Here is a 24,932-nt window from a genome sequence, read left to right on the forward strand (position 1 = left end):
TCTGTCTTTAAATTAAACTCCCTGTGCTCTACAATGACCAAAACAAATAATCTATGACCTACAAACAAGACACTTGCATTCCCTAAAGATTTACTTCATCTTCTCCTCTAGGTTATACATCTTTGAACCTCTCTTTTCTGTAACGACCTTCTGGTGCTCATTAGCATGCTGATTACCATTAACACAGCTATAATCAAGCAATTTTCTTGGTGTATGTCTGGGAGAAATGCTCATCAGAATGCAGCCAAGGGACAAAATTAACTGCATAAATCTACAGCACAAACTGGATCTCATCCAACTTTACATGAGTCTTCCTCCTTCTGCTAGGTGTGACATCACCATCTTGCTCCCTGCTGATGGCCTAATAAGTATCCCCAGGTTCCACACTATTTAATTTACCCCTTCTCCCAGTTTTACAGGCCCAGTGATAGCTGACCACCTTGCAGTATTTTCTCATAATGTGTGTTTGCCTTTATTCTTTTTCTTCTGTTTCTTCTAATTAGTCATCAAGCTACAGGTACATTTATTAAAAAGATTATACAAATGTATGTGTATGCATTTGTTTACCTGTGCATCATTTATTTCATGTTCTACAAAATAATTTAGAGGGCAATGGACATAGATATTTTCTATGAAAGAACATTTTAGCTTAGATATGCATCTTCTGATTATAGAATAATCATTCCATGTAAGAGGTGGCAGATATTGAACTAAGTATATTGCATACTTTGAATGAAAAGGTTTTCCTAGAAAAAAACTAAGACAGCTTTGGAACTTCAACATGACACAAGCAAACATAAAGCCTGTTATTTTTTGTCCCAGAGTGATATGGTAGACAGACGAAGAAGATGATTCAGGCAGTGAAACTTAATTTAGTCAAAGATCCTTTTTCTTAATTATTTTTATAAACAAAAGTAAACCTGTGCAGTTTTACATAGGTCTTACTTTAATTCAATTATTCTGGATTAGTCTAATTTGGAATGAGAGAATTTACTTCTCAAAGAGGAAACATAAAAGTAGGAAAAAAACCTAGCTTTGGATATAAGAAGAGATATTCAAAGAGGAAAAATGGATCAAGAAAAATTGTAACTAGCAAATGAGGAGGTAAACAAGAAGAAGGAGGGGCAGAAGAAGTGAATCAAGAAAAAACCTGAAGGAGTGCAAATCAGATGGGAAGGAGGAGGAAACAAAAAGCAAGGATTCTACTGAAGGGTACCAAGGTCCTGGTACCATCTGTGTTCAGAGAGAGGAAGTTTTTCAAAGTCTCACTCTTTCTTGTAAACCTTAGGCTCAGGATTCCTGTGGCAGAGATAGCAAAGTTCTCATCCTGTCAGCAAATAAAGGATTTGGCAGGAACATGCATCTCTATCTGGTAAGACTTCTGACTGAAATATGGCCGGAGTGAACAGAGGGGAAGAAAGAAGCCAGTAAGGAAGAGCATGTGTAAAACACTGATGAGCTTCATCCCTCACCCTTCTGGGCAGCACATCCCTCCTCCCCAACCCCACACTCTCAGGGGTGGCACTGCGCTCCCATTTCTTTTTGGAAAAAGAGAGAAAGTAGGTGGAAGGCAAGGAGGAGAAAGCAAAGCCTTACTTCAGCAGTGCAGTAGTATCACCTCGTGATAAGCCTCTGCTGCCTTCTGCCACAGTGTGTCTTTTGCATCATGACACTCTTGTGGTATTAATATAACTCTTGTGAGTGGTGACCATAATTCATGAAAATTTAATAGACTCCTCAGGGCAGGTTCAGTTATAAGAGCACCAATCTCGGCAGAGCTTTGCTCAACCTGTTCTTAAAAACTTCCATTGATGGAGCTCTTGCGGCCTCCCCAAGCAACTTAATCTACAACTTTACTGCTAGGAATGTTTCCCAGATGTCTAACTGGAACCTCATTAATTTAAGCCCATTAATCCTGACCTCTTTCAACATCTTTATGCAGTTTAAAAATATTACTACATGTCTCTTCACTTTTCTTTCTACTTCACCATTCAGTTTTCCCCTCATGTTGCTACAAGATATTAACAGTTAAGGAGAAAAAATAGGATATAAAAAGAAAAACAGTGAGTAAAACAGACACCAGTGAAATTTTGTGAGATGAATTCTGTCCTATGAATTGTGGAAGTATAAATTGGCCACTGCAAAGCAGAGGAGTAGATGTCTTCAGAAAGGTCAGAGAAATACCCAAATGAGAATAAGAACAATGGATAAGCATGGAAACTTGTCAGAATGGAAAATGTGGAAGGAGTGTGGAGGCATAGAAATGGTGTCAGAACTTACCTATGAGGCAGAGATATACACTCAAAGGAACACACATGGGTTTTCACCTGGTTTTCTTAAAAAATTATTAGTGTCACCCTCCCCTAAACATGAGGGGCATGAAGGTCCGCTGGCTCTGTACATCTGCAGCAGAAATATCTGTATCCACCATAGTCATGGAGTTAATGGAAAATGACTTGGTTTGGGATACGGTTTCTCTCCCCTATCTCCATGGCCTACTTTGTGAGGGTATGAATCATTCTCTCCTTAGAAACACCTCTTCCTTTTCAGGAACAGAAAAGGAGGTCAGACAATAAGCTCCAGCATAGACGTCTGCAGCAGTTCAGGTTATGTGAATTCCCTGTAAACCATGTGCTTAGGCTGCACCAGTCCATTTTCTGCCCAGGCAAAGTCAGAAGAAAGGCCTGACTCTTACACTGTATTTAAACCTTTTGCTCAGTTCATCACTGTGTGGAAGGAATCACCTTTAAATTCAACACCTGTGAGAAAAAAAATTCTTCAGTGTTAATTTTCCTGCTCTTTGAGACATAGTCATATAAGAAAAATATCAATATAGTGATGACCATCTCTTTGGGAATGAGGTAATTTGCTTTGTCATCATTTACAGTTTATATCATGTAATCATACTTGTACGTACTAGTATTTTATTAAATCCATCCTTTTTAAAAATTTTCTATATAAGAAGGAAATCTGTTCATTTATCTCTCTTCAAAGATGTCTAGAGAGATCTCTAAATGTTCTTTCCTAGTACTTACTAAAAAATATCTTTTTGACCATCTAACAAAATTATCTGTTTACCTTCACCTCTTTTGATTAGCGTTGTGTTGATTTCATGAGTTTTATTTGAATAGAAAGTTAATAACAGCTTATCTTTTTACTTGATGCAAATACTTCAGATTATAAAGAACTTATTTGCTGTAAAAAAATAAGCATGAGAAAGATACAGTAATATAAAGTATGGGGAAGGGCAGATGTTCTCAGAAATATAAAAAAATAAAACCAGAAAAAATAATAGTTTTTAAAAATATTATTATCGTGTCATGCTTAACAAGAAGTGTGAATAGCTTATTTTCTCTGACAGATGGTAACCAGGAGGTAACATTCCTTTGTTGCTGTTAATAACACTGACAAAGAAAAACAACAATAAGTTTAGTAAATTCTATGGAAAATAGAAATCAATATCATATTAAGTCACCTAGACATGAAAGGCCTTCAAGCACTTTCTGAACACAGAATGAGGCAACAGGAGGAGGATGCTGTAGTGATGAATTGTGCACCATGCTGCCAGATAGATGAGAAGATTACAAAGTAGTCTTTTATTCTAGTTCCTATGTGATTTGTGTATAAATGTAGAAATTATGAAAGTATGGGGTATCTAAAGCCCAGGTGAGCTTGAACCTGTGGTAAAGGTTGAAAGAATTGGTTCCCAAGGATTCTTGCTGCACACCTGGCTGTGTAGCACTGCTGTGTATCAAGAGGAAGCCTAAGGAGCTACAGCAGCCTCAATTGCACCTTTGCTTCCAAGGGATGGAAATTCAACACAAGGCAGGACCATAAGGGATTTATGGAAACTAAGATCTGCTATAGCTTGAATCACATCCTTCACTATGAACTCACTTGTTATTCTGCTGAAGTGGTGAAACTGAGGCAAAGGAGAAGTCTTTGCTCTCCCATTTAGATTCTTAACATGGATGCTGATATCCTATCTGTTCCCTGATTTTAGATAGCTAGATCAAACACTGTGAAATGGAGGGGAGATATCACAAGTTCAGGGGCAAACTGAGCGTTAGGATCAAAAGGAAAAGAGGAAAATGCAGTCATACTTTACTTTTACAATAACAAAAACAAACACTAGTGCACATGTGGTAATAGAAAAAGGCACTGCTAATGGCAATCAGCTTGTCCTACTGGTCCAAAGAATCCTAATTATTACACTTGGAAAAAGCTGTACAATACTCTGGAGGACCCACTTACAGCAAACTCAGCAAAAGCATCTGCTGAGCAAATGCTGGCAGCTTTTCTTTTAGAGGCTGAGCATGGCTGGGGATACACTGGATGCAGTATTAGCAGCACTGGAAGACAAATAAAGGCTTGGGTGCCTGGTCTCAGAAGTGGAGTGTGATGCACAAAAGCCTAGAGACACCACAGAAGTCTGTAGGCTTTTGTGCATCACACATCTTAGAGATCATCACATATTTTAGAGGCACTAAGTGTGCCTCTGGTTTGGCTATAAAATTTATTTGAGTGACTAAAGTCTGTTGCCTGGACATGGCTACACCTCCAGGCATCATAAAGCCAATTGAGACATAACCAGCTGAGTTTCCTCTGCTTAAGTCCCATGCTAGGCTTGACATGTTAAATATTGGATCACATCTGATGTGTTGCAGTAGCAACACTGAAATCCACAGTCATTGTGTTTCGTAAAAAGTAGTTTATCCCTTTAATTAATTAATTATTTAGTTCTTACAGTACTTGTACAGAAACTGGTAGACCACGATTTAACATGTTTGGCCTTACAGTGTGCAGGCTCACACCCTGTATGTGCCAGGTGTATGTGGGAAGGGAAACAACTGGCCTTCTTCAGATGCACTGCTGCTCTGCAGAAAAGTGTTCAGTGTTTTTATGAAAAGCAATAAAAGGAGAGAAGAAAGAAACCAAGTTGTGAGAGCAGAATGCTATTATCTAAGCACTCTCCCTGACATTATTTCATCCTCCTGGAGGATGCAGATTGTAGGAGATGCCAACCCAACTCCCTTTATCCCAGTTAGGCTAAGCAAGAGAGTTACCAGGCTGGGCAACCTGAGGTAATTCTGGCATGAGTAACTTCTTGTCTATGAGCCTGTTCCTGGGTTTATCCTGCTATTCTTATTAGACGTTTCTATTTGAGGGATCATTGCTGTTGAAGAAATAAGTCGCTTTCAAAGATAAATGAATAAATAGAACAAAGGGTCCTTGCTTTTGTCTTGCCCCTTATTGCCATCTGGAATATGGTATCATATGCATGACAGCAGCTGTCCTGACCAGTACTGGAGTACAGGTGGCTTGCAGAAGCAAAATGTTCTTCAGCCTCCAGTACTCAGCTCCTGCATCCCTGCAAGCCCTCCCCAAGGTGTACCTCAGCCTGCTCAGTCCCACCTCCATACTAACAATCCAGATACTCATTCCAAATTAAATAGATCCCTGAAGTGCTGCCTTTAGTGCTTTAGTTTCCTTCACCTCATGCCGACCTCAGCAAGAGAGGACTTCTGTGTCCTGAGGAATTGTCAATTTATAGACAAGTCAACATTTCCTCAGAGGAATATCAGTCTTGTGCTTTGATATCATACATATGAATCCTGCATTCTCTCTTTCCCATTCTTTTCCTTCTCAGGAAAAGCAAATCTTAGCTTTTTTATTATTATTCTGAAGAAGACAGATATTTAAGATCTCATGATTTATTAACCATGTGTTTATTTTTCTTAAAATCTGATTGGAAATTCTACTTCAGATGAAGACTGCATTCAGCACCAGGAAGCATATATATAATATATATATATATAGAATATAGAATATAGAATATGGAATATAGAATATAAAATATGAAATAGAATATAGATTATAGAATATAGAATATAGAATACAGAATATAGAATATAGAATATAGAATATAGAATATAGAATATAGAATATATTTATATTTATTTTACATTTGAGAATGAATACCAAAATCAAACATCCATGGTGGAAATGAGTTGCAGTTTTAAATATGAATGTTAGTGTTTCTCCATAAACTTTGTTTACCAGTATCAAAATATTAAGTGCTTGTGAGATATACTAACTTCAAGGTACAGATTATCACTGTATAACACAAGTAAAAAGAATTTGATATTAGCTGAATGTACATGAAAATTTAGAAACTCAAGGAACTGGATAAGGAAAGTAAAAGAACACAATGAAAAACTGTGACAAGTAGAATTAAATATAACAGAAAGCAACTCTTGAAATGAACCAACAATAGAAATTCTAACAAAGTACTTGACTGGTACTATACATTGTGAGTAGTAACACAGAAAAGGCAGAAACATTTAACAAGCAAGTCTTTTTATAGATGAGAAAAAAATGTTGCTCTATTAGGAATGGCTGGGAGTAAGTGACATAGACTATCTAAGGAGTCGATTAGGAGAATATCTCTTAGTTTATTACTTCTGCTCTGTTTTATAGACTGATACGTGAAAAGTACAGAAAGGAAACTCATTGGTTAGCAAATTACTACATTGCCATCAGTAGTATCTACTGCTGCAGTATTACTACTGCCCCATCAGTCAGTGGGGCACACCACCCCCTGACTTTCTCCTGCAAAGAAAACAAGAGACAGAAAACAACACCTGGTAAGGCTGTTTTCTGTCTCTGAGAATAGTTTTGAAACCTCCTTAAAACTTCCCAGGCTACTTTCTCAGGCTGGACTTGAGAAAGCTATGCGGCCTGCAATTTCTGCAGGCTCCCTGCTGCCTGCTCCAAAGCTAGCATCCACAAAAAAACAGGTGATAGAGCCTCTTTAGAGGATGATGAAACAGCTTCAAGTGCTACAGCAAATCCATTAAAACAAAGATACCAGTATTAATCAACAATAAATCAACAGGTGACTGGCATGCAAAAAATAGAGTATTTCTAAAGGAGCATCTCCCTGAGACATAGGTGCTTTCTTTTCAGTAGTTCTTAAACTACTTTGAAAATAAAAATTCATAGATGAAAACCTAAAATAAAAGTCTAAGATAATAACAGACTTATTGTTCTGTGCAAAGTAACAGATTATATTCAACTTTATTAAAAAAGAGTTAAAGCACAATAATACAATTAATGCAAATCAATACAAGCTCTTGGAAATTTGGTCTTGATTCTGTAATGTGATTAGAAGTTTAGTTACTAAAGGTAATTGGGTGAATATAATACACTAAAACTCCTGTGAGACATTTGACTTGGTGACTTGTGACATTTTGATAATGAAATTAGAACAGGATGTTATATAGCACCATTTAAATAGATTAAAACCAGTTTAATTGCTAGCTCTCCAGATGTAATTGTAAATGACTAATCATTGTTGATTGGGTGCATTTTTAGCTAAATTCCAGTGGGTTTATTTCTACTTAACATTTTTATCAATGACCTGGAATAAAATATTAAATCATCACTAATAAAGTTTTCAGATGACATAAAGATGGAAGGAGCAGCCAATAATGAAGAGAGATCATTGATGCAGAGTGATATGAATCCCTTCTGGCCTCAGCCTTGATGTAAAACAACCATGTATTTGAGCACAAGGATTCAGAAAAAGCAGCTAAGTTTGGATTATCACAATGGGGTTAATTGATGACTAGAGCATGGCTTATATCTGATGTTATACAGAAGGAAAACATTTCCAGTGACCTTGTTATAAAGGAGTAGATACAGACGGGCATCTTGTCAAGCTCACCACACAACATGCAAGTCTTGGTCATCTTTGATAAGGCACCCGGAACACTCGTTCTGGTCATGACAAGTGCACTTAAACATCCCTGGCTGGACCCAGGTCTCTACTGTCAGGAACACGTAGCAGCATTTTTCTATCTCCTATGATTACATGTATGATACTGAAATGCACTTTTTCCTAAAACACATCACTTTTGTAATTTTTCTGAGGTTAAAAAGGACAGACGGAGAAGCTGATCTGCTCAGTTATCATGCTTACTAGGTCAACATACAGGAGGTTACTTTGATCTTGGCTCATGCAAGATATCAGGAAAAAGAAGCCTCCTATTAAAATTTCATGTCTTATAATTAATGATCCCTTTCATAAAATTGCCTCTAATATCTTTGAATCTTAGACAGACTGAGTCTACCTGGAGGGAGAATTTTCTTTGCAGAGATGCATGAAGATCATAAATTGCCCTGTTTTAGTAATTTATTGGGTCTTCAAGGGGCTAAAACTTCCTTTTTCTAAAGAGCAGAATTCAAAAGAAATTTCCTACTGTAATGAAATTAAGCATGGAAACATTAAAGATCTGCAACAGAATCAAGTATTTTACATATAACATCTCACAAAGAAACTTTGAATCTAAGGAAATTCGTTGTAAGATTTATTGTTTATGATGACAAAAAAAAAAAAAAATATATATAAAGCTTTCAGTATCAGAAATTTCTGGCTAAATTCAAACCTGCAGTATTAGCTTACTATCCAAAAATTATCCAGGCAGCTGCTATGGAAAGAAATCAAATTAAGCAACATGCGCACACACCAAGAACAGAAAGGAGTGCCCTTACAAACAGAAATCTAAGCTGCAAAGCACCTTGCAATTACCAGCTGGGAAACCCCCTCACTGAAATTGTGTCTGTAAGAAAGATGCTGTGAAACTCAGAGCACTTGATCGTGAACAGGCAGGAAGCTTGCACAAGATGCCAAGCAAACATCTGAGCAGTGCCTAGAATTTAGGAGCCCAGCAGAGCATCTGAAGATCCAAGTCCAAGTTTCCTATGCTGCCAGCAAAATATGGGTGTGGCTACAGCATGTTGGATAAGCATTCAAGCTACAGTCAAAAGATTTATATTCTGCTGTTTGTTTGGGGCTTAAAATTGAAATTAAATGGTTATTAACTCTAAGCCTATCGCAGTTTCAGATAAAGTGAGGTTCCCTTTTTCTTCTATTGACTCACTGGCCAAAATTACACACAATACTTTTTTCATTTCTGTTTATTTAGAAGCTAGAGATCAAAATTCTGTTTTTCTATCTTTTCTTTCCAGCTGTGTACAGTCTAACTACTGGTGCTATCAGATTCAAGGAGACCTTCCACTGTTACCCCTCAAAGGCAACCAGAATTATTATTCCAAGTATTTAGTTTTTTTGTACTCTGGAAGAGCAAAGCCTTCTTTGAACTTTTGTCTTGGGCTTGTAAAAGTACAATGACTTGTAAAGAATTTATTCAGCTCAGATAAGACTGGCTGCATCCTAAAAATTATGGTTATACATTGTTTTGCATTATGTAATTGAATTGGGTGTTAAAGCCTTGGAGATTGAAATCTTCAGCTCATATTGACTCAGCAAGTGTTGGAAGTGCAAGTTTCCCCAGCCAGCCTGAACAGTGGGCAAGACTCAAAAGCAACTGTGGTCTTCAGATCTATCAAATTCCTGGGGTTTGTGGGATTAAGTGCAAAAATCACAATCAGTAGCTTGTATTCATTCTTCTAGGCAATGTTTAACTTAGAGACATGGCTCTTTTCATTAGTTATAGGAGGAGAAAACAGATAAATGCAGGAGGTCAGCGGACCATGTGGAATCTCATGTAGGGGCCTAACTTCATATCTTCTACCTCTTATGCCAGAGTGCATCAGAGCTTCTTTTCTGGGTTGTTGGGCAGAGCAACCTTCAACCTTGTTAAAGGCCTCAACTCCTGCTGAGATAGGCTGGAGGCACCAGTCCCCCTGGGCCACCTGGTGCCTGAGAGTTAGTTTAAGCTCCATGCTGACCCATTTCATTCAGACTGCAAGTTTCTGAGGTGTATTGAAGCTGGTAGCTGAAGTGGCAAACTAATCACTTGCATGTAGTGCACACTGCTGCAGGCACTGGGGTGATAAATTGGCCAATTTTACTAAGCAAGGTTGCTCAGATAAAAGCCACTCACAGTAAGGGTATGTACAGCTGTCTTTGTTATGGACTAAACAATAACAGGCATAGTTCTGATGCCTTTTTGGTTTTATATTTAATTGTCAGAGTCCTTCTCAAGAATGGGAAACACCTTCACTGAGAATATTTTTAAATCTGTAATATGCATAAATATTTTAGATCATTTTCGAAGTAACAGCTGTCATGAAAGGCTGTATTTCCATTTGTTTACAAAAATAGGAAATCATTAACATTTTGATGTCCCACGAGAATTGAAAAACACGTATGTAAACACAGAGCAGATTAACACAGAAAACGAGTGTGTGTCCTTGTATTCGCAATGGCTTAGCTGCCCTCTCTGCAGTTGGGAGCCATCAGTTTATACTTTTTCATTGTATTCCATGATAGTCACACATATTTAGTCTCACTCTCATATTTAAATTATTTAATATTTTAATTTTCTTTCAAACCAGTTGTTGAGGTTTTATGGGTTTTTTCTAACATATTACTACAATGCCTCACATTCAGGTGCTTAGAATATTTGCAGACAGTCTAATATTTCTTCCTTTTTTATTAAAAATCTTTATTCCTCATATCAAAATGGTTTTCACCCATGCAGAACAAACATAATGTATACTTCAGCTTAGTTGTATAATAAGACAAGAAAATTATTTGCATTGAAGCCCCACACGTGTTTCTGACCCTTACAAAACATATGCATATGCATTACCAAAATTGCGTGAGCATCCTCTCAAAAAAGCTGCAGGCAAAGAAGACAGGCTTACATTGATTTCTGCAGCAGCACAGGGCTCAGGACAACCTACATGATAGAAATTTGCCCCAGGTTGATTTGGACTCCCTTCTGCCATAACTACATTACTCCTGGCATAAGTGCCAGCTGTCTCAAGGCCACTCAGGGAGTTCCTACAGAAACTTTAGTCATGGTTTTTGTTTATGTATGGATGCCTTAGGTGTTATTTAAAGCATCATAGGTGACAAATATCCCTTGTGGTAACAAAGATTTGACTCAGTTTCTGAATCTGCGGGAGTCCCTGGCATGCCATGTGTTCAGTGAGGAGCAGATCTGGAAAAGAATTGCAAAGCCATGATGTTCAGTGATGCCATCCTTACTTTTTATATGTTGTCTCCCTGCATAAGAGTCACAAAATCAAATTATGGTCCAATGTTTTTTTCACAATGGGGTGGGAAAAGCTTAGCATCCAAGATTAGGATGCACAAGAGCGGCATATTGCTAAGTGGAAAAAGGAAAATTGTTTAATGCCTGAAATAACCAATGGGAAGCATGAAACGGAAAGAAATATTTGAAATCCTGTCCTTTCCTAGAGTTAGGCATCTTCACCAAGAAGTGACTGAGACTACCTGAGACCACCATCTTACTCTTTACCCTGAATTCCATATGTCCCTTAGGGGAACAATAGCTGGCTGTCTTTTTTCTTCTAAGAGCAAACTGGAGAAACCTTCAAACTGTGATGGTTGGGGAACTCACACCAAACAGGTTCTGTGACCTTCCCAGCTGTAGTCAAGTGTGCAAAATTCAGAAACATTTAAAATTGATGACTTCACACTTCAGACATAAGGCAGAAGAAACCTGTTGCCAGTGATAACAAAAAATCAAAGTAGATGGAGGGAGATTACCTTTCTCTAGGTTGTCATGCTTGAAGTCATTTATACGACTCTTGCTGCATAGCACGTAAACAGTCATTGAGCAACAGGACTGTTTTGTTTTTGCATTTTCTAAAGCTGATTCCTCACTAAGACAGAAAACTAGAGAAGGAGCTCTTCTGATCTCAGAAGAAAGGAAAAGCTGCAGAAACAATAAACAGGATCTGGACCAGATAACCCCTTACTAAAGGTTTTATAGAGGCTACTTAGTAAAAGTGCATGCAATGCAGTTCCTCTTGTAGTCACCGGAGAGAGACAGTTCTCTTTGAAAACATAAAATTGTGAGCTGCCTGAACTGGTTTTACTCTCCTCCAAATAAAAGAACAATGGAACCATTGCATTTTCCCATAAGTTTTTTTTATTGAATTGGTACCAGATTACATCTTCAGGATCTCACATCCACAGTAGGGTTGCTATTTACGTTTTGTCAATAACAAGAGGTTTTCCTACTCAGAAAAGGAAGATAGAACTTGTAGCTGTAGTTTAAACCCTCACTTTCTCAGGCTCATTCTGTAGCAGCACGAGAACAGGACATGAAAAGATCAAGCAAGGAGCCAAAATCAGCAAATGTTTAAAGACATAAAATCATGCACAGGAGCACATAAAACAATTAAAATTATTAATTTTTATACTGATTATACTGGATTATACTGATATAATCCAGGTAGCAGGGTTTGAGCAGAATCATAGAATAATTGGGATTAGAAAAGACCTCTGAACCATTGAGTCCAACCACTGAGCTGCAATCTTCACCTTTATGGCTGTATTAAAATTTGCACATTGACTCTGTGGAAGTTGTTGGGGTTTCTGGCCAATATCCAGAGTAGGTGGGGGAAGGGAACCAATAGGGTAAAGATAGCAGAGGGTTGACAGGTATGATAAATTAAGCTGGGAAAACATATTGAATTTGAGAGGGTAAATGGGTATATAAAATGTGAGTGTCTCAAGGAACAGTGATTCTGCAGAAAAGCAAAATAGTGCACGGAAAAATAAGAGAAAAAGAGAAAGGATGAAAGGATGAAGTGGTGGCTTGTGGCCAGGGTGTACTTGTGTATGACAAGTGTGACCTACAGACTGGTGTGGTACTTTGGGATACTCTGTCTAGGAAATCTCATAGGATATTTTTCCATAATGTCTCCAGACCAGTTGAGCTTAACCTTTAAAGCTGAAGGATCTACTTGGATCACGAGTAAGGCCTAAGGTTTTGCCCTGATCTTCAGTATCCGAATCCCCTTCACAACAATGTAAAACTGAGGCTGAAGCCTTTTGCTTTGAACCGTTAAATCTCATGAATCAATAAAATCTGTTTAGATATTGAAATAAATTTCCAGGCACAAGTTCCTAAGAAGAAAAAAAAATTAGTATGAAGGGTTTCATTTGATGTGGGTGTAGGCAACTACTAATGAAGATTATTCCTTGTCAAGATTGTACCTTCTTTGTAATTAAAAAGAAAAACAATTAAAAAATACATATTTCTTTTGTTGTTTTTGTAATGACTGGTTCTAAAAACAAGGAAAAAAAAAACCCTAAATTATCCCACATTTAAGTGCTTTAGGTAGAAACTTGCATAATTTTCAGTTCAGAAGTTTCAGTTTTTCTTGTGAAACTAGTATAAAATATAACATGAAGAGGGCTCTTGCACTCTCACATTAGGCAGCAGAATAATTTAATCGTAAAAAATGCAGCAATACTGCCAAGCCTTTTCAAGTGCTTTAAATAAGCCTAATTCATACATGTTATAAAATGTATATGATGCCTACACATAAATAAAATTTGAAAGGGTGTATAATTCACTGACAGTAGGCCTGAAGACACATGTCTGAGGCTGAGCAATAGTCTCTCAATCTATATAGACTATAGCATTGATGCATCTCACCTATAGTTACTGCCAGAGAAATTACAATTTTTCTCTGGTGCTGGTAACATGAAAGGAAACAAATGATTGGATGATACAGCCAGTATCTACAATTATTCTTCCCATAAATAGAAGCATTGAAATGGCTTTTTACTTAAATTCTATACTGTAAAAAATAATGTAAATGGGGCCTTGGTGCTTTAAAATATGGACCGAGTCTGCTGAATACACTATTTTATGGGAAATTAAATTCAATAGATGGGACAAACCTTGGCCATATTTACATCATGGTAAATCCAGAGTATTGAAAATGGGGCAGTGAACAGGAAAAAAAAAAGCTCCTTTTAAAAAAAGAAGTATTTCAGACCATCATTTAAAAATGACAGAAGGAAAGAAAACACAATCTTATATAACCTGGAATATAAAATGTTGCACGCAATTAGAAAATATTAGGAAATTAAATACAGGGGATGTGATGATTTAGAATATATTAGAATACTGCACAAGTTACAATTTCTTGTGTCCTGACATGTTTTTCTATGATAAAAGATTGGCAGAGCTGGTAGGTAAAACTTCTTTGCACATTGTATATAAACTGCACAACCTTTGCTGTATCAACTTTATGCTCCAATAAACAAGACAATAATGACAAATTATCAAAGCAGTCCTCAGATGTGACCCTCAATTGGAAGAGCAGCAATTTAATGAAGACAAAAGCTAGGTGAAAGCTGCTAATATCATTTACTGATAAACAGATTTTCTCAAGAGGCTCCTAGCTCAATCCCCTGAGGCCCCATAAACCTGCATAATTCCATTTAAAATATTGTGCAATTCACTAAATTAGTCTTTGAACATCCTTACTATCCAATTACGAAGCCCCAGCATGGACAGAATAATGAAATTTTTCAAACTGTGGAATGCATGTGGCCTTAACAAACTTATGACAAACACTGAAATTAGCTTTCAGTTTTGAAGCCAATGCAGACTATTGCTAATGCTTCAAGTCAGAGATAAAACAATAAAACACTATTGCAGTGTTTAAGCAGGATGTAAAAAAAATAAATCTTCGACTTATATAGAATTCTCAACACAGCTTACCTTCAGGTAAAAAAAATCATAAGAACTTGAATAATGTTTCTGCATTTGCAAGCTATTTGGCCTGCTTAAGTTCTAGTAAAAGCTTTACTGAATAAAGGGTACAAAATACCTCCTGGACAGTTTCATCTTCCAGGCAGGCAGAAAAAGGCGAGAGTTTCTGAAGTGAAATTTATTTCTGTTCAAGCATTGCAAGCTGTATTATTAAAGTAATTTGTCATGGTTTGAATATTTCTGCCTGATTCACCATTAAATTGGCCTTCTAATTACCAACTTTGTCATGAAAAGCAGTTGGACTTCTTCATTCACCAGAAAACTTCAATCCCTTAATAATAGCTCGGTTCAAATAGTGGGGGAAACACTTTTATGCTCAAAATTTAAAATGAATAGGATAGACATTACAAAAAAAAAAGACTCCGAGCTGAAATGAATCCACTAATGATGGCTTCAAATTCAAATGTTACCCAGAGAATATTTAGAATATATTTTTAATGAAAGCATTATTAATTTGGATGGTGAATATTTTACCTTTTAAAAATGCAAATTCATTTATTTTGAATGTAAATACAAAGCTGAAATAAATTCACGTAACTTAGGGCAGTGAACATTCACTTAGACAAAAAACACATAGTCCCAATTCCTAATGTTATAAAGGTTCAGGACAATGTGCAGAAGTGATTGCAATTATTTGTGTATCCATTTAGAGTGATCATGCATGTTGATGATCATGCAAGTGACCACAATTATAAATGGTTGGGCAGAAATGAAACTGTTTTATGTATCACGTGCTTATGAAACTGTGATAGTGAGGTTGTCTATGAATTTCTTCCTTTGATAGCTGTGGAATGCCAGGTGCTTCCACCAGCAGTTCTGTACAGCGATCCTCTTAGTCTCACTGGAGTTCAGTTTATATGCCAAATCATATTCAAAGATTTTTTTTTAAAGCAGAACATTGATTTTATCATATAGGCTTTTCTATATAATAAAAAATTTGTCCTTCCTCTAACTAGCATTTTAATTGCACAAATCAGGCCTCTATATTTACATGCAGTCTACACTTATCCAGCTATACATTTCATTAAAAATTCCAGTTATTACTAATCTATCTTGAAAAATTGGAAGCTGAGGGTTAGTGCCATTTTCTGTCAAAAATATACTGATTGTTACTTTAATTTGCAGAATAAATCTGGAAATCTTTTTAGTGTAGGTTTTTAATCAAGACTTGCTATCATCCTACTTTCCTTAAACCCTTTTTGCCCTAGCATAAAAAGAAAAATTGCCACACTAGGTTATGGCAGTAATTCCATTATTTCAAAAAGCTCTTTCAATATTTGACAAGCATCAGGTGAAAAACCTTCCGTGTACCCAAAGATTTAAGACTTTGTTAGCTATATGTAAACCCAGGCTGAGATATCATGCTGACCTTGACTTCTAAAGGAAAGATGACCTTCACTTTAAAGCATGCTCTAGAAGGAGTTAAGATAACTTGGATCCTTAAAAATCAGAGTCACACATTACGTTGCATAGATTTTTGACACTGTATCCTTCTTTGGCAAGAGAGGAAGGTTTACAAAATGAGTCCAAAAAGTCATCAGTATGACATCAGAAAAGGTGACAGGATGAGGAGCCAAAAGGCAAACTCTAGGAATTTTCTACTTTTATTACTCAGGATTGTTACTGGCAGGAGAATGATGTGGCTGAGACACTTCAGCAAAAGGAACCAGCAGAAGACAGGGAGAAACAGGTACAATATGAAGATGAAAAAAATCAATGATGACTCTTTGCTATGCCTTTCTGTATTTTCTTAACTATTATGTTTGGGCCAATGTGTTTATGAAGCATGATGAAACACGCTTTTCTGAAACAACAGTCATAAGGAAGAAAACACACTTGCAAAGGTGTTCAGGATCTCAGAAAAAAAAAAAAAAGCTGAAGTTCTTCATGATTCAAACATTTTTGAATTGAGAAAGTGTGTTAGTACACTTCCTAGGTCAGGATGTATAATAACCCACTTGTGCTATGAGAACACTTAGGTCCTTCCACATGCTGACTCCAAAGCATGTGTGGTGAAACACTTTGCTCTGACTATACTTGTAAGGGTCCTGAATCTGGTTCTCTCCTCAGATACACATTGTGAGTCCAAATCTACTAATGACAAAAATATGGATACCAGCAGTTTCTGCTAATTCTTTCTGTTTCAATAAGAAAATCTATTTAACTGCAGGGTACTTCCACAGAGGATGTTCTTGCTGACTGTTGTACATAACCCGGGGGATTACATGTAGGAAATTGGTGCAGATAACATGAAACTGAAAATAACTGAATGAGAAATTTGGAGAGCTGGTATGAGACAGAATGGATATAGAGATATAGTGGTACAAGCAAACATTCAGAAGGTGGCAGCGAGATACATATGGAAAAAGGAAGATAAATAGATAGGAACCCTACATAACTAAGGACAGACAAAGGATTCAGTTTCTTCAATTTCTGTTTGTTCTTGCCCAGTATAATCCTCCTTTGTAGTCTTTTTCCTTTATTCCACTGTATGTCTCCATGAAATGCAAAAGCTGTAGTTTGATAGCTCTGCTGTTTTGGGTTTCTACTCTTCAGAATGAAGTAGATGAAACAAATGGCTTCTGGGTTTTTGAATGTAAGATTTGGGAGCTTGTGTCTCGGCATCCTTTCTGGAGAGGGCAGTTGGCTTGCTCTGGACTAGGGTGGGCACAGGAATCAAGCTGCTGGTGACATCTGGGTAGTCTGGGCTACAGTGAAACTTTGAGACCTCAGCTGATACAAGAGCACAGACAGAGCCAAGGAAATCAGTGTATCTGCCAGAGTCTCTGCCAGAGAAGCATAAATGCAGGATGTAACTGTGGCACACAGCTTCCCGCAGGCAAGTTTCTAGCGTTTCTGACCAGGTGGCCAGAGAATGCCTATATTTTGTCACCTGAAAATCAGGCATCTGCGGAAAATCAGGAACTGCATCATCCTGCAGAAAATTGCTTCATACCTGTTGTCGTGGGTTTGTTTTTTTTTGTTTTTGTTTTTTAAATTGAGACTGGAAAAGGCATCGTATCAGCATCCTGGAGGAGATATGCTTGGGGTCTATACTGTGAAAAAAAGGGGAAGATCAAGGGAAGAAAGAAACTCAGAAGAAAAAAGAAAATAGAAACGAAGATATTTCTGGTAGGGATGCAGTCATTGTACAGTGTCAGCACAATGCTGTCCTGACTATTATCTAGATATCAGCCTAATACAAATGGTAAACTAAAATTATAACTGATAAAAAGACAATAGTGGAGGGAAGACACTCTCAGAAATAAAACATACTGCCATGATTGTGAAAGATTAACATTTTTCTTATTAAATGATGAGCTTGCTTTTTAATATCAGCATTATAATAGACTATGCTATGAATCTCTCTATCATACCTAAAGCACTGTTAATTTATCTTTCATGAATACATTAGAAGAGAGGGTTTTCCCATAGGCAAACACACCATACCATATTTGCAAATGTCTTACATAATGATGCAAACACTATGCATAGAGAGTAGCAGTATTATAGTGTGGAAGGCAGAAACAGCACATGCACAAAAAGACTTTCATTCCATTTCATTAAATACTAAACCAACAAAATAAAGTCAAATTTACTGTATAGAAATCTTGCAGTTGTGGAAAAGGTTGCTGCTTTAATTTATACTTTAGGTTAAATTCAGCTATTTGTAATAAGGAGCTTATGAGTGTAGATAGAGTGAATGATTTGTTAACGCATTGATTGCATTTGTTCTTAAAATACAGCACTGTTCATTTTGCAGTTGTATCTGCTAACAAATTCTTAAATATCTACTTATTTGGGAAAGAGTTCATGTGCTGCACTCTGCTTTAAAAAAAAAAAAAAATCTTAGTGATATACTACGGTATGGAAATTAAATTGGAAATCACAGTCACAGACACAAAAAAAAATAGCAGTCATTTTATTTAGCTTGTTACCATCTAGTCTAGTCCAAGAGCATTACCTTAACGGCAGACTTGGAATTCATGAAGAGTTACATAAGGGCCCTGTTGTCAAACATAAAAACAACCCATTTAGTGTCTGTTTTGCATCTACACAGGAAGTTTTCTTTCATTATCAACCAGCCCCTAGATCTTATTATAGCCATTGTTTAATTTGTGCTCTGTTTTACAAGTGACACTTGTACAGGCCTCATGGGGCTGCTGACAGAAGTGTGGCTGTCTCCTTCCCTTGTGTCAGTTCTTTTGTGAACCTTTATAATTAGCCACTTAACAAATTGAGGAAAATGAATCTGTGGTTGTGAAGTGTTCAGTGGTGCTAAGTCAACCATGTGACAGTCCAAGCTGATATGTAAAAAGTCATGGTACTCAGCAGTACAAAGGGTTAACAAAACCTCATTATGGTAGGTTAATAAACAGAAATGAGGTATGTGATCACCAAGAGACACTAGAAAAGTTAGAACCACTTCCCTCAATTGTAATATATATAATTGTTTCAAAATTCTTACAAAAGTGTTTCACCTCTTGTGTTTTGTGGGTGGGGGGGTAGGGGAAATTACCAAATTACACAATAGTGAGTCACATATCATGGCTTAAAGCCTATTCTGTCCAACTCCCAGTGTTTTATCTATGGCACTTTATAGGCAAAACAACAACACAGCAGCTGTCTCTCGCAAAGAAAACCATGTCCCAGCTTTCAGTATGTCACATTTTCTATCTTCTCCTAAGATACACCACAGCTAATTTAATTACATTACCTTACCTTCAATGAGTAATGCCATTTCTAACAAAAATATAATCTGCACCCATGTACATTTTTCCCTAAAAATATATACTTTTATTTACTTTTTTCAAAATATTCAGATTTTTTTTTTGTAATGTCAACTGAAAAACAAGATCTTGTTCCTGTTTTTAGTAATCAAAACCTGATATTTTCTCTTTTTTTTTCTTCTGTGAAAAAGTGATGTCTTAAAAAACAGATAGCTTTTTTTCTCACAAATCTTTTTACTGTGATTTTTAATAGGATTATTGTCTAGTGGTCTATTGTCATAATTACTATATGTAAAAAAATTCAAGGGTATATATATATATATATATATATATATATATATATATATATATATATACAGACATTAAATTAACACCCTTGCATGCATAAATATGGATCTGTGGGTGTTCACCCAGACTTCACTCTGCTTACAGCTCTTCAAGTACCTAAAGTGTAGGAATGGATTCACATGAAGTGCATCTTGCTTACTTCAGAAGCAGCCTTTGAACCAGGAGGAGGAACCAGAGTCTCCCCTGTTCTCAGGTGGGTGATTTAGCTACTGAGCCCGATTAGTCATGACATCCTCTTCCACTGTAGTGGGAAGACACCAGGAAGGGAAGTGGAGAAAGCCCTCCTCTGCTTACCCTGAACAGATGGTTGCTCATTGATTAGGGTGTCCCTTGAGAGGTGGGAACGGTGGGTTTGAACCTCTGCCAGTGAAAGGGGAATTAAATCCTCATCTTCTTTAAAGTGGGTCTTCTAGCAACTGAACAGGAATCCTGCACTGTGAAGACATTTTACAAGAAAGACTGATTTTTGAATGTGATATCATGCAGTTATCTTACGAGTTCAGGGTGATGTTGGCTCTTCATTGAGTAGGGCCTTGAGCTTTTGGGACATAAAACATATTTCTCTTCTACATGTTTCAGTTTAGCCAGCCAGAGAAGTGTGATCCCCTGCAAAATGGATCTGGAGGTTTTTGTTCTGAACACACTGTTGACATGAAATACCTTACGTTGTTCAGGTACTTTGGAGGGGTTTAAATTCAGAAAACAGCTCTATGGATTTCACTTAAAGCTCTTATATATCTGAATTTTACATTTCCAAAATTAATTCTATACTATGGGAAAGATCACCAGCAGTGAATCCAGCTCTGGAAGCACTCGCTTTTATCAGTACATATTGTGTGTGTATGGGCATCCCCATACCAACAGAACATATAAAGATTTTAAGAGCCAAGACCTGCATTAGAGTAAAGAAAGTCCATCTGGAGCAGAGTGAGATGTCAATTTTAGTAATACAATTGTTTGTGTGCTTGTTGGGTAGCAGAAGAAAATCTAAGGGGCACTGTTCCATCCAGCATCTAGTGACTCCAAGAAGTTCTGCAAGAAGGTAGAGCACACTTCCCAGTGCCCACTCAAATTCTAACCTCAGTGACTGCACAGTTCAGTGGTGTGTGCTCTTATGGGAGATGCAGCAACAAAAAAGAATAGGGGCTGTGCATGTCATAAAATAAGCTGGTACATAACAGGATATGCAGCATTTTAGCTCTCTTCCAGCCTCTCAATGACTCATACTGCATCACCACCTGTCAAGAGATTCCTCCTTGGTCAGTGTCAGCTGGGCAGCCCTTACAGGCTAGAAAATGCTTAAAACAGACAGTGCAGTACATATCATTCCTAATGTGAAAACAAGGCTGGTGGACAGAGGAAGCACACATGAGACTGTGGACATGTTGGGATTGGTGTGGCAGACACCTAGAAAGGTTTTATCACTGATTATAGCAGTGAACATGATGTAAACAGCTGCACATGCTGAAGGTGTGAAATCACAACATGCAGGTGAGCAAAATACCAGTCATCACTGTAGAAAACAACTTGCTATGGACAGAAGAATCAGAAGCAAGAGAGAGATGAAGACTCACATGCCCCCCTGGTAGTGGAATACATACTAGTGACCTATGTAGGGGACAGCAGGCCCTCATTTTAGCAAAAAATCTGCCTTGCAATCCCCTTCTGGAACACAGTTTATTGTAAGTGCTTTCCACTTCTTTTATCTTCTGAGTCATAAACTCCTCTGAGATTAATGAGGGAGATAGAAGTATTATTTTCTCTGTATGCAGTAGGTACCTACATTTTCTAACTTAGTGTTATTCCATCTGACTATAGAGAATTAAATCAAAGAGGCTTCTAGGGTAAAAGCAAGCTAGAAACAAAACAACAGCAAAGATGATCTATCTCCAGAGAAAAACCAAGTAACAACGAAGAAGGCAGGGAGATATTAACTGCAAGACAGGCACCTGCTTGTCTCCAACCAGGCTAACAGGTGTGTTTTGCCTGACCAAAGCTTCAGAGAAAAAGAAAACCAAATTGTTTAGAAAAAAAATAAATCCCTGGCTAAAGAAGGAAGTGTTTATAACAAAATGCATCAGGGAGGTAATGAAAGTAGGGGACACTGCAACTGCCTGTATCTCCTAGGCAAGGAAAGGGGTGTCCACTATGAAAGAAAAAGTCAACAAAACTCCCAGGAATAAGCAAGATTCAGAAATAGGCCTCACACTGTTTTATCTCCCTTCTCAGAAAGCTGTGTACTCTGCAATGAATAAATAATGCCCTGTTTTGAAGAAGCAACCTTGCAGGAGCGAAGTACAGCTGGATTTGCTGCTTTTTCACAGGTGAAAAACAGAGGGTTGTAGCCCAGTGATCTAGTCTAGGGACTGTGCAAAAGTATATCTAAAGAGGGACTGAGAAAGCTCTCACTAGCTGGATGCATTTTGGAGAGATGAAAAGAGTCTAAAATGCAGCTTGCTGTAACAGCAGTAGACACACTTTTAACTGCTGAAAGTTGTGCTGTTTTGCTTCTCTCAGATTCTGTTGTGGAGCTGAGAGGAACAGATGCCATATAAGCTGGTAGCAGCGGCATCTTGCATGCTTTTGTAACTCTACAAATTGCCAGGAGATACAAGAATATCACAAAAACACAGAAGCAGCAAAAATAATGCCTTGGTTTCCCAACTGCTTTGGAAATAAGTGAAGAAGTCATGCTGGAGACTTGCAATGATTTGGGGGCCCTGGAAAATGAAAGATGTTTTAATGAGAGTTCATTAGGGCTTTGAATGTTCATTGACCTGATAAGCACCTTCACTTCTAAACAACTATTGAAATCCATTGCAAATCAATAATAACCAAAAGTGGCTGCTGATTTAGTGCCATCTATAGCCTACAAGATACATGTGCATCACAGGGGCCTTTTCTGCATTTACATATTGGGAACCTCAGCACTGAAGCCATGGTTAAAAGAAGAGAATAATAACATTTGAATCTTAAATATATTCTCACTATGGGAAAAAACAATATGTTTCAGAGAATGATATGCTGAAGCTTCCTCTGCTACAAAATCCCTCATGCTTATTCTGTGATTATAGAGTATTTATACCATTTTGATCCTCAACCTGTCATATAAATACTGAGTTCCCTTCTAAACAAATTAAAATATAAACACATATATAAAATGACTATGCACAAACACACACACACATACAAAACTAAATTTATAGTTTTCCTTTCCCCATTTAGGTGTTGCACTATTGAGCTGCACTGACTCCTATCTCTAGTAAGTGCAGCATACACGTAACTTATAATTTTCTCTGTGTTAATAATTCCCCTTGTCAAGTTGAAATTTTGAATAAAATGGCCAGAATACATGATCATGATGAACTGATAGAAATTAGATATACTGCTCTAGATAAGAGGCAGTACTAGCCTATTCTAAAATGCATTATTCAACTAATTTTAAACAGAAGTATCACAGAAATAGATCAGCAGCTGTTAGAACACATCTCACATCAATATATAAGTGTATTTTTGATATTGCTCATTGTGCTGTTACAAGAAATAATTTGCAGCCAAAATTTTGCTCCTCCCTCCTCCACCTAACTTTAATATGTTTATCTGCTGATACTGACATGCAAAGGGAAATTTCAATTCTCTCGACTTGATTCTACTATCAGTGCTGATAGTGGAAATTACTCAGAAGGAAACAGGAATATTCAGGATTCAGACTGGTTAATCAAGAAATGATGACTGTCCTTTGTGCTTCGTGTCAGAAGGAACTCTGCTGTATTGCATAAGATTCTCTTGTAATAATATCCTTTAGAAATAACTTTAAAAAGTCAAGCAAAAAGAAGGAGGAAACTTAAGCTTTTCCTGACTGAGGTGCTCAGCTGCACCTCCTCTGCAGTCTGTACTATTTGTGTGACTACTCACATTGAAAAATCATTGAAAATCTTCAGACCACAAAGCTGCTCAAAAACAGAAACAAATAATCACAATCAATTTATTTGTTTTGCCAGTAACAGGAATAAAAGCATTTGACATATTCTATATAAAAATGCAAGGTAGCAATAACAATCACTGTTTATTAATCTATTTATACAGTTGAATTAATGGTCTTTTATAAGTACTTATAGTCTCTATTAAGCACACGACTGTTTTTATCAGCTTCTCTCTAATTTCTATCAGTTAAAAAGAAAAGGTTGCTTTGCTGATAAGGATAATATAGAAGAATTAATCTTTGGTTAAAGATTAAAGGGCATCTGTGCTAGAACTGCATGAATAAAGACTTAACAGTCAAATACACTGGATCCAGTTTTATTTCACAGCTTTTCACACACAAATAAAAACTGTATGTGTACATACACATAAAATGTGCCATTAAAGGCATTTTTCAGCTAGAATGAGTTGCATTTGTCATTTGGTACAAAGCCTCTTTCAGAGAAATTGTTGATTTTTTCACAGAGGCTCCTATACTTTTCATTCCTTTTGTATTATTTCAATCAGCAATGGATATACATCTTTGTTAGCCTAATTTGGGGACCTACAAAGCAGGAAGAAGGAAAGCACAAAGGAACACACTTGACATATTGGTCTATTTGCTACCTCTTTTAAGCTCAATGCATACTAATGAAAGTGATCCAAACTATTTTTCTCCACTCCTCACTTAACAAGCATAATAATAAATGAATATTTAAACTAGCTGCAAATATATTAAGTGGAAACAAATAGGTTTCATTTGTAACAAGTGCACACAGGTTAATTAACAAGAAGGAGCTTTTGTGTTGAAACAAGGCTCCCTGATGCTGTACATGCAGGTGCCGTTAAGGGCCAATTGAGCTCTATAGGATAATTATGAAGTACCATTGTGCTCTACCGTTTGTTAACAAAGTGCTGCCTGCAATTTGCCTAAACCTATAAACCATCATCTGTGATCCTCAGCAGCAATTAAGTGACAAACATCTTCTCATCGGAGACTTGGGAAAACAAAAGAGACATGATAGCATTTAAGGAGCCAGATGGATATTTCAGAATGTCAACCCTGACAGCCTCCCTTTCAACAACAAAATATAAAACGGGAGCCTGCTTGGTACCATGCTGTGGGGAAGAAGGGAAAAGTCACATCCAAATTATTAAGAGAAGGGTGTTAGTAATCACAGGATTGCTCATTTGAACAGCTCTTAGTGGGAAAGCCTTGGACTGGCAAATAAGCAAAAGATAAAACCCTTTTCCCTCTGAAAACAGCTGTGGCTACAGCTCTGTTGAGTCTGGGTTGTTTTTTAGGTTTGGGGAT

At 37.1% G+C, this 24,932-nt stretch overlaps 1 long non-coding RNA gene across 3 annotated transcripts in view; it reads right to left on the minus strand.

Moving 5' to 3' along the window:
- LOC111926283 (uncharacterized) overlaps positions 1-24,932 on the minus strand; it is a 66,924-nt gene that overhangs the window by 37,809 nt on the left and 4,183 nt on the right. The window contains exon 2 of one of the 3 annotated variants that reach the window (XR_015284518.1): positions 18,544-18,586. The exons of the other annotated variants lie outside the window; for them this stretch is intronic. This is a non-coding gene — a long non-coding RNA (uncharacterized LOC111926283). The remainder of the gene's footprint in view (positions 1-18,543; positions 18,587-24,932) is intronic. 3 annotated transcript variants of the gene reach the window in all.

Source organism: Cyanistes caeruleus, chromosome 3 (genome assembly GCF_971803275.1).
Source record: "Cyanistes caeruleus chromosome 3, bCyaCae1.hap1.1, whole genome shotgun sequence".
NCBI lineage: Eukaryota > Metazoa > Chordata > Aves > Passeriformes > Paridae > Cyanistes > Cyanistes caeruleus.